Below are 9,804 nucleotides of genomic sequence, written 5' to 3'. Positions count from 1 at the left end.
CTTTGTGTCACTTGTCTTTGCTTTGCATTTTAAGTGGTTTCAGCCCCCGCCCCCCCCAATAATGGGACAGCCGCTGGGGCAAATGGGTGAGTGGATCGTGTGCAGGCACTCAGGTACGGCTTGCAAACGTAAGCTGTTGGTACAATTAACCGACTGCCCAACATAAGGATGTTTTATTAAAAGTATATAACCACACAGTGCATGCTTTTTAAAACTGTCCTGCGCTGGAGGCCGTCCTGCCTTCTCCCATCTTCTTACTCCAAGGCAGAATTCTTTGTACACCAGGCTTGATAGCGTCTCCCTGTGAGGAGTCCGCAAAACCCGCACAGAGGAATTTGAGTGCTCTGCATCCATGTTGGAGCCAGGATTGCATCCGCTTGCAACCAGTGGGATAGTTAACCCTACGTTGAGTTCGCTGAAATTGGTAGGGTTCACGTTCCCTGTTTTGCTTGGGTCGTTCACAGAACTTGAGAGGAAGTCTGCCCTGCAAACATCTCAGAAGTTTTGTCCCCTCCCCCCCACCCCACCCGCTCCAAAACTATAACTGGAGCAGCAGTGGCGTAGTGGCTAAGAGCAGGTGCACTCTTATCTGGAGGAACCGGGTTTGATTCCCCGCTCTGCCGCTTGAGCTGTGGAGGCTTATCTGGGGAATTCAGATTAGCTTGTGCACCCCCACACACGCCAGCTGGGTGACCTTGGGCTAGTCACAGTTCTTCAGAGCTCTCTCAGCCCCACCCGCCTCACAGGGTGTTTGTTGTGAGGGGGGAAGGGCAAGGAGATGAGTCTCCTACAGGAGAGAAAGGGGGGATATAAATCCAAACTCTTCTTCTCTTCATTCATAGATTATGATAAAATCTGGGAGCTCTAATGTTATGGCTACTCAGTGTCCAAGCCTGCACAAATTTGAATCCGCTCACACTTTAAGGACCAACAAGATTTCCAGGGTATAAATTTTTGAGAGTCAAAACTCCCTTCGTCAAAGTGCAATTTGCCTTTGTTCTATATTCTACAGCCTCTGATAAAAATGCTCAGTTTGGATGAAGAGGAGGGGGTTTCTGGCTTCCAAGTCACTTGGTGGACCTGATTATAACCAGTCTGTATGCCCCTTCAATGAGTGGGGTGTAATGGTCGTAGTCAGTGGTGGGATCCAAAAATGTTAGTAACAGGTTCCCATGGTGGTGGGATTCAAACTGTGGCATAGCGCCAATGGGGCTGGGCGGGGCATGGCCGGGCATTCTGGGGGCGGGGCATTCCTGGGCGGGGCTGTGGCAAGGACGCAGCCGCTGCACCGGTCCTTGGGTGGGAAACGAATGCACGCAGGCGCAGGCTGCCTCGCACGCTGCGGCACCTCCTGCTAGACTGCTTCAAGTTCTGGGCACTACTGCTGAGAGGAGGGGCGTAACTAAGGCCAAAATCACGTGGCAAAATCACCAATGAGTAACCCCCTCTCGGCACACACAAATAATTAGTAACCTACTCTTGGGAACCTGTGAGAATCTGCTGGATCCCACCTCTGGCGTAGTGATGGACTAGAACCCTGAGTGATCCCTACTCAAATCCTATCATGGAAGCTGGCCCAGTGATTTTGGGCCCGTCTCCGCCTGGTTTATTCCCCAGAATTATGAGAAACTGTAGGAAGCAAGAATGATGCTCTAAGCTGCTTTAAATTCCAAGGGGGGAGAAAAGAGGAATATAAAAACGCAGTTGTCTGCTTATGGCAGAGGTTCCCAGCGAGATGTCCTGGCTCCTGCCGATGCATTTCCGGGAGCCCCCCAAGGGCTTCGAACACAGCTAGGTGGGGCTTTTGCTCAGCAGGGTTTCACATTGGCCGTGCAGATGAAAATGCATCCTATTAAATAAAGTTCCCATGTTTTGGGCAGAAAAGACCCTATCAGAGTTAAATCTAACCTGACTCCCTGACATTTGGTAGTTGGCTTCGCCTTCTGTGGTGGGGAGTTTGTGGCTGTGTTACTATTGGCTGCCAGACTAACAATTAATGCTGCTGAGCTGAAGCAGTACCAACCAGGCAGCCGCGAAACCCGGCCCGGCAAGGTGAGAGGGATTCCCAATGGAAGTAAGGGCAGATACAAGAATCTTGAAGCAGGAACACTTTATTAAAAACCAACGCGCCCAACAAGGGGCTTGCAACACAATTTATAGGGGGGAAATTCAAACACAAAGAAGAAGAAGAAGAGTTTGGATTTATATCCCCCCTTTCTCTCCTGCAGGAGACTCAAAGGGGCTGACAATCTCCTTGCCCTTCCCCCCTCACAACAAACACCCTGTGTGGTAGGTGGGGCTGAGAGAGCTCCGAGAAGCTGTGACTAGCCCAGGGGTAGGGAATCTTTAACACTCAAAGAGCCATTTGGACCCGTTTTCCACAGGGAAAAGAAAACACTTGGAGCCGCAAAAAAATTTTGACATTTAAAATAAAGATAACACTATATATATATAGGGTTTTTTTAAAAACCTTTTACTCCGCTCATTCTGAGAAGCGCATGGATGTGCCTGCCCTGCTGCCTGCCTGGTGGGCAAGGATGAAGCTGGTGGCTCGGCCTTGCCGGCCGCCGGGAAAGCACCCGCCCCGCTCCAACGGGGCGGGCGAGAGGGGAACCCCGCAGTGTGGCCCAGCCGACCATAGGCAGTTGGTGCGCCCCCCCTGCTGCCTGCAGGGCGGGCAAGGATGGGGCCAGTGGCTCGGCTCGTGGAGCCACAGTGCAAGGGCAGAAGAGCCGCATGCGGCTCTCGAGCCGCAGGTTCCCTACCCCTGGACTAGCCCAAGGTCACCCAGCTGGCATGTGTGGGAGTGCCCAGGCTAATCTGAATTCCCCAGATAAGCCTCCACAGCTCAGGCGGCAGAGCTGGGAATCAAACCCAGTTCCTCCAGATTAGATACACGAGCTCTTAACCTCCGACGCCACTGCTGGAGGAGGGTAAATAATAAAAGGTCCTATTTTCTCATTGGTGGAAGGCAAGTCCAAGGGGCGGAGCAGGGTCTTCTCTGCTGTGGGTGATCTCATAGGTGGCCCAAGTCTCCTGCTTTGGACCTCATCGGTTTGGTTCCATCAGGAGACAAAAGGTGATAGCCGCTGCTAAAGGTGTTCTTCCTGGGTGCGGTTGGTAAAAGCAGTCACAAGCCCTGCCCCCTTTTGTGATGTTTCATGAGTCTTTTGTGTTCAAACTGCGGGGCCATTGAAGCAGAGGGTGTAGCTCCATGAGCCAAGCTTGGATGCCTCCATAGTCACGTACACAATGGGGGCCTTAAGGAATTAAAAAAAAAACCCTAAGTACACTACCTAAGCAAATATGGCTTAATAATAATAATAGTAAAGGTGGTCCCAGTGGTGATCGGCCCACGGGGTGCAGTGCCTAAAGACCTTGGAGGGCACTTAAAAACAATCGGCGCTGACAAAATCACCATATGTCAGCTGCAAAAGGCCACCCTACTCGGCTCTGCACGCATTATTCGCCGATACATCACACAGTCCTAGATGCTTGGGAAGTGTCCGACGTGTGATGTAATACAAAATCCAGCATATTGATCTTGTTTGCTGTGTATTACTGTTTTTGTATCAAGAATAATAATAGTAGTAAAAGTAAATATAAGATTAATAAAATGAAAGTGTGCTTCTTTGATTTTTATTGCGGGTATCAGTTGTGCCCAGTGGTGGGATTCAAATAATTTAACAACCGGTTGTTTACAAGCACCATTTTAACAACCGGTTCTGCCGAAGTGGTGCGAACTGGCTGAATCCCACCGCTGGTGGTGCCCGTGACCCCCTGTCAGAATTCCAGAGGTGTTTCCCGGCTCGTGGTGTGTGGGGTGAAGGTCGCAAGGGATGTGGCTTGGAAGGGAGCATCAGGCCAGTGGGTGCAATCAGCCCATTCTTTTTCATGGAAGGATCTAGAGAGCCTTTTCTTTCTTTCTTTCTTTCTTTCTTTCTTTCTTTCTTTCTTTCTTTCTTTCTTTCTTTCTTTCTTTCTTTCTTTCTTTCTTTCTTTCTTCCTCCCTTCCTTCCTTTTTTCTTCTTTCCTTCCTTTCTTCCTTCCTTCCTTCCTTTCTTCTTTCTTTCTTTCTTTCTTTCTTTCTTTTTTCTCTTCCTTCCTTCCTTCCTTCCTTCCTTCCTTCCTTCCTTCCTTCCTTCCTTCCTTCCTTCCTTTCTCTCTTCCTCTCTTCCTCCCTTCCTCTCTTCCTTCCTTCCTTCCTTCCTTCCTCTCTTCCTTCCTTCCTTCCTTCCTTTCTTCCTTCCTTCTTTCTTTCTTTCGGCTCCCTAAAATCTAGGTGCGAAGTGTGGCAGAAGCACAAGGAAGCGTAGTTGTGGCTTCAGCCAATCGCAGGGTCTGGAGAACTGCTTTTCCAGTCGGTGTGGGAGGAAGAGAGAACAGCCAGGCCCTGGAGCTTGTCTATTAATAATTCCAGTCAGACAGGAACAAAATGTCCTCACCTCCTGACCCAGCTTTCTAGGCTGTGATTTGGTGCAAGCTGGAGCAGGAAGGGCATTGCCTCTGGCAGGCGGGTTCCTGTCCCTGAATTGGAAATAGCCTGTACACAGCAAGGATGTGAGCCATGGGGGAGTGGGAGGAGTCAAACGTGCCTTGGGAAGCCGTGGGGCGGACTGTGGGGCTGAGAGAGGGAGGTGATCAGCTCTGCCGGAAGAAGGTGTCTCGGAAGGCGGGCCCAAGGTTTTAGGGATTAGCTGCAGCTCAGTGGCAGAGTTCCTACTTTGCATGCAGAACTTCCCAAGTTCAGACCCGGGCATCCTCAGTTAAAAGGACCCAGCAGAAGGGGAGGTGAAAGAGCGCGCCTTGTGACTCTGGACGGCTGCTGCCACTCTTGTTGGAAACCAAGATCTCCAGACAAACGATTGGTCTCTCAGGGGTAGGGAACCTGCGGCTCTCCAGATGTTCAGGAACTACAATTCCCATCAGCCCCTACCAGCATGGCCAATTGGCCATGCTGACAGAGGCTGATGGGAATTGTAGTTCCTGAACATCTGGAGAGCCGCAGGTTCCCTACTGAAGTCAAACTTTATATTTGCAAACAGAAAGCTTGGGGGAAACACACACATGCACATAAGAACATAAGAACTAGCCTGCTGGATCAGACCAGAGTCCATCTAGTCCAGCACTCTGCTACTCGCAGTGGCCCACCAGGTGCCTTTGGGAGCTCACATGCAGGAGGTGAAAGCAAGGCTCTTCAAGCGGCTGCTGCCCCGAAAGTTAACTGGTCTGCTAAGGCATTTGCAATTTGAGATCAAGGAGGACTGGGCGATTGGTAGCCATAGATCGTAACCTCTCTTCCTCCATAAATCTGTCCAAGCCCCTTTTAAAGCTATCCAGGTTAGTGGCCATCACCACCTCCTGTGGCAGCATATTCCAAACACCAATAATTCGTTGTGTGAAGAAGTGTTTCCTTGTGTGTGAAGAAGTGTTGTGAAGAAGTTGTGTGAAGAAGTGTTTCACAAAATTATGTGCCCCCTCCCCCTGGGTAAAACAAAGAAAAATACTTCATAATATCTCAAAAAAATCCCCTCCTCCTGCATTATAACAGTGGCAGATTTTGATCTTGAGCAATTCCCACCTGAGCTACCCAAAATCTATTTGATGTTTCCCTAAGAATTCTTCCGGATGCCTGTTTACTCCCAGGTCACACTGCTTTTCACATGTGCAACAGAACAAACTTTGCGGAGATTGTTTATTTCCCAGTCGTAAACTGACTTAATGTTAGGTCTCAGCCCTTAAGTCAATAAACAAACCCTTGATCAGAAGCGGTTTTTTTAAAGGTAGACAGTAGTCCCTAGCTTGAGAAAGCCAATTCTGGAGACCTGGCTTTTCCTAGGCCTTTTTTTATTCCCTCCCTTTCTCCCAGCAAAAGTGTGAAAAATAATTGTTTAGGATTCACAGCCAAGGACGCAGAAGGGAGAAAGTTATGCCAGCTGTGAAACCTTCCCGCTGTGGTGCAAGGGACATATCCTGTTGCCCAAAGCCAGAATATTTTACAGCGTCTTGCCTAGTTATCTACATTTGTTATCAAGGCGTTAAACATCAAAGGGGAAAAAGGAGAAAGCATCGATCAGACCAGACATAGAGCAGGCTATGCCGTCCCATCAAGAGTTATTTCAAACACAGGGCAAAGCTCTACCTGCTGCGTTTTTGCCTGACACGCAGCTGCTAAAAGTAAAAGAATCTGGGAAGAAGATTTGGCAGGCTGATATTGTTGGGAATTTTTTTCCCCAACAATATCACTTGGAATACTCCAGTCCTCTGCAGGTCTCCTCAGAAGGAAGTCCTCCGGAGCTTACGGTGTGTTTGTGAAGTCCATGAAAATAAGTTCCAGGCTCATCCTCCTTACCGTCCTCCAGGCAACTAGCCAAACAGTTTATTTTTACCCGGGCTTTGAAATGAGGGATGATCTTCTCTCTTTTTAAAGCTGCTTTTAATGGTTTGCTTCTAGCCTATTTTAGGAAGGCCCCTTTACGCTACTAGATACTGGCTCGTTTTGATATTGCCTATTCTTTTCAAATCCATGAGCTGCCTTTTTTCTGGTCTGGTGGCATTTTCTATACATATTCTTTATAATTTATTTGTTTCCTGCAGACCCCACCTGTCCAATGGGAGCCCAAAGTGGCATACATCGTTTCCCCCTCTTCTACTTTTTCTTCCCATCTACCCTGCGAGGTAGGCTAGGCTGAGAGTGTGTGACTGGCCCAAAGCATCAACAGCCAAGAAGAAGAGTTTGGATTTATATCCCTCCTTTCTCTCCTGTAGGAGACTCAAAGGGGCTTACAATCTCCTTGCCCTTCCTCCCAACAAACACCCTGTGAGGTGGGTGGAGCTGGAGAGAGTCTGTGCTGTGACTAGCCCTCCCAGGTCACCCAGCTGGCATGTGTGGAGTGCCCAGGCCATCTGAATTTTGTGATAAGCCTCCACAACTCAAGCGGCAGAGCTGGGAATCAAACCCGGTTCCTCCAGATCAGAGTGCACCTGCTCTTAGCCACTGCTCTTAGCCACTACGCCACTGCTGCTCCTATGCTCAGTATGTCTGCATGTAATTTGTACCTTGCCTTTCTCAGTGGTGGGGCCCAGAGTGAGTTGCTTCATTCTCCTCTGCTTTATCCTTACACAACGACCCAGCGAGGTAGGTGAGGCTGAATGTGCAATACTGACCCAAGGTCCCGCACAGTGCGCCTCTATGGGAGCATGGGTTTTCGAACCAGGGTCTCGCAAGACTCCAACCACTTCATATTATGAATGAATGTTTAGGAGACTGAGGGCACGCTTTCTCCTCTCAGCTGACCTAATCTCTCCTATCTCAACAGCTGCCCAAGATATTTCCTTTAAAACTGCACCAACTCCCCACTCCATCTTCAAACTAGTATGGGGTGGGGTGTAGGTGGAACCATAAATCTTATTGCAATAAGGTTGTATTTTTTTCTGAAGGCCTATCATGTAGGGTGTGTGTATGTGCCCAATCAATTATATGCATGCTTTATGAAAGACCACACATTCAATTTAGTGGGCTAATTGAAGCATAAATCAGGGTTTTTTTCCTTTGCAAAATAAATGTTTTATAAACTCATTTATGTATAGTGTATTTTTGTTCGTTTCATCTGGCATACCCCCGGTAACAGTTGCTGGCCCTCTTTCTAGTTATGTGTTTCTCTCACTGAATTTTATAATTAGAATTTTTTTTAACTTTTATTTTTAATTGCTCAAATGTTTCTGTCCCTGCCAACTTGTGGACTCCAGCTGCGGAAGGCAGCGTTAAAACATTTTAAATAAAATAAGCGCTACCCTTTTCGTGTATACAGGCACCAGATATGCATGGATATAATTAGACAGGCACGTGAGGCATACGACATTTTGTGTGAGGTTTTACACATGTTTATGTCACAATAGTCACAACAGTCTTGTGTTATATAAGCAGCACTTTCCTATAAACTGCGAGTATAGACTGTTGCATTTTCAAGGTGCATTAGCGACAGGAGAAGTAAAGTTTTAAAATGTAGTCCTGCAACTTTCATAGTCTGGGCGGGTTTGATCGAAAGGGGAGCTTTCCGATAGCCTGGATCATAATCCCATCAGCCCTGCCATGCGGCCAACTGCCAGCATGGCGGGGGCTGATGGGATTTGTAGTCCATGAACATCTGGAGAGCCGCAGGTTGCAGACCTTGGGAAGGATTTTGCTCTAGTCTTCAAAGACTCTCGGCACCAGCACAGCCCCGCCCCCTCTGCCACAACAGCTTTCCAGCGGAGGCCACGCCCCCACTCCTGCCACGCCCCCTTGCGCACTCTCCGAGGATTGTAAACAGTCGCAGCAGCAGCCGCCTCGTGAGCCCTTCCCGCACGTTTTTCCTTCTGCTGCGGGCCGGGCCTGCGCGAGCCAATCGGGAGCCTGATAGGAGGGCCCAGCCAATCGGTGCAGGAGGAGGGCGCGGCCGGAGCACGCGGACCTTAGCATGCTGCCGCGCAGCCACCCAATCAGAGACGCGCCGAGGCCGACCGGAGTCAAGCGCTCCGGGAGGGGGCGCACCTGCGCAGGGACAGGCTTCGCTTCACGTGTCTTTGTGCATGTCGCGGGGCTGGGTGACCAATGATGCGGCGGCCTGGGGATGACGTCCGGGAGAGAACATCCAATGGGAGCCGGCGGGGGAAAGGGGGCGGAGAGTGGTCACCGAGTCGGCCAATGGGAAGGCGGGAGTGAGGGGGCGTGCCCAACGGTATTGCAACTCACGCAGACGGGTGCATGGTGCCTGAGCCGAGAGCGCACGTCTGGATTCTTGGGCTGAGCGGAAGGTCGCAGGAGAGGGTCGGCTGTTGAAGTAAGGGGAGCTGAAGGGGGGCGGGACCTAATAGGGCAAATGCAGGATCCTAATAGGGCAATTGCAGGATCCTGGAGGGCGGCAATTGGGCGCCAGGGGAAAAAAAAGTAGAGGAAAGAAGATCGCTTATGGGGTGGGATCAGGGAGGGCAGCTTGTGGGGAGGAGAGTTTGGGGTCCAAGTGGGTCACAGTGGCGAAGGGCTTGAGGTGGAGGAGTGGGGCTTAGGGGGGGCCATTGGGGCAGGCTAGGTCTCAGGCGACGAAAGGGAATTCTGGGTGGCTTTTGAGAAAGGAGGGGCAGGGTTGCCAGTTTCCAGGTGGAGCCTGGAGTTCTCCCGGAATCCAGCTGAATTCCATACTAGAGATCAGTTTCCCTGGAGGAAAAGCTTTGGAGGGCAAACTGTTAATACCATAAAGCCAGCCAAAGCTTCAAAGCAAACCTAAGTCCCTAGAGTAACAAATTGTGACTCTGCTGAATTCTCTCTCCACAGGGCTGCAAAAAATCTCCTCCGGGGGTTTCCCAATCCAGAGTTGAATATTGTCCCACAAGGAGGGAAGAGAAGGGTGGGGGAGGAGTGCCTATTGGGAAATTGGGGGGGGGGGGGGTTGTAGGGTTTGAGTTGGGTGGGAGAAAATATTGGGATGGGTGAAGAAAATGGGTGTCAGGAACCCCAGAAAGGATATGATTTGGTAGCTAGGGGCAGGCAAAAATGGAAGAAATGAAGGCTGTAGAAATAGAAGGAAGAGAGAATGTTAGAAAACATCTTGGAGTGGGAGATGAGAAGGGATAGGGCGGGGTTCCCTAGGAGAAATTCCAGATTGGGGCTTAATTTTAATTATGTCACTTGCAGTTTGCTTTTCCTCACTTGGGCTGAAGGCAGATTACACAGAGTGAGTCAACACAATTGAAAGGCTCAAGGGACAGTCAGTAAACAATCCAGCAGCATTTAGGGTTGTAGAATCAATCAGAGGTCTAAAAATA

General features: G+C 49.7%; 1 protein-coding gene across 2 annotated transcripts in view; it reads left to right on the top strand.

The window, feature by feature from the left end:
* The first annotated feature begins 8,722 nt into the window (after positions 1-8,722).
* The window catches only part of PER1 (period circadian regulator 1), a 41,500-nt gene continuing 40,418 nt past the window's right edge, over positions 8,723-9,804 (top strand). For both annotated transcript variants that reach the window (XM_048516362.1, XM_048516368.1), the window contains exon 1: positions 8,723-8,822. The gene's annotated coding sequence lies outside the window, so the exon portion shown is untranslated. The remainder of the gene's footprint in view (positions 8,823-9,804) is intronic.

The sequence above is a fragment of the Sphaerodactylus townsendi genome, linkage group LG15 (assembly GCF_021028975.2).
Source record: "Sphaerodactylus townsendi isolate TG3544 linkage group LG15, MPM_Stown_v2.3, whole genome shotgun sequence".
Taxonomy (NCBI): Eukaryota; Metazoa; Chordata; class Lepidosauria; order Squamata; family Sphaerodactylidae; genus Sphaerodactylus; species Sphaerodactylus townsendi.
The sequence above is the reverse complement of the archived record's forward strand: the minus strand, read 5'-3'. Positions and strand labels throughout refer to the sequence as shown.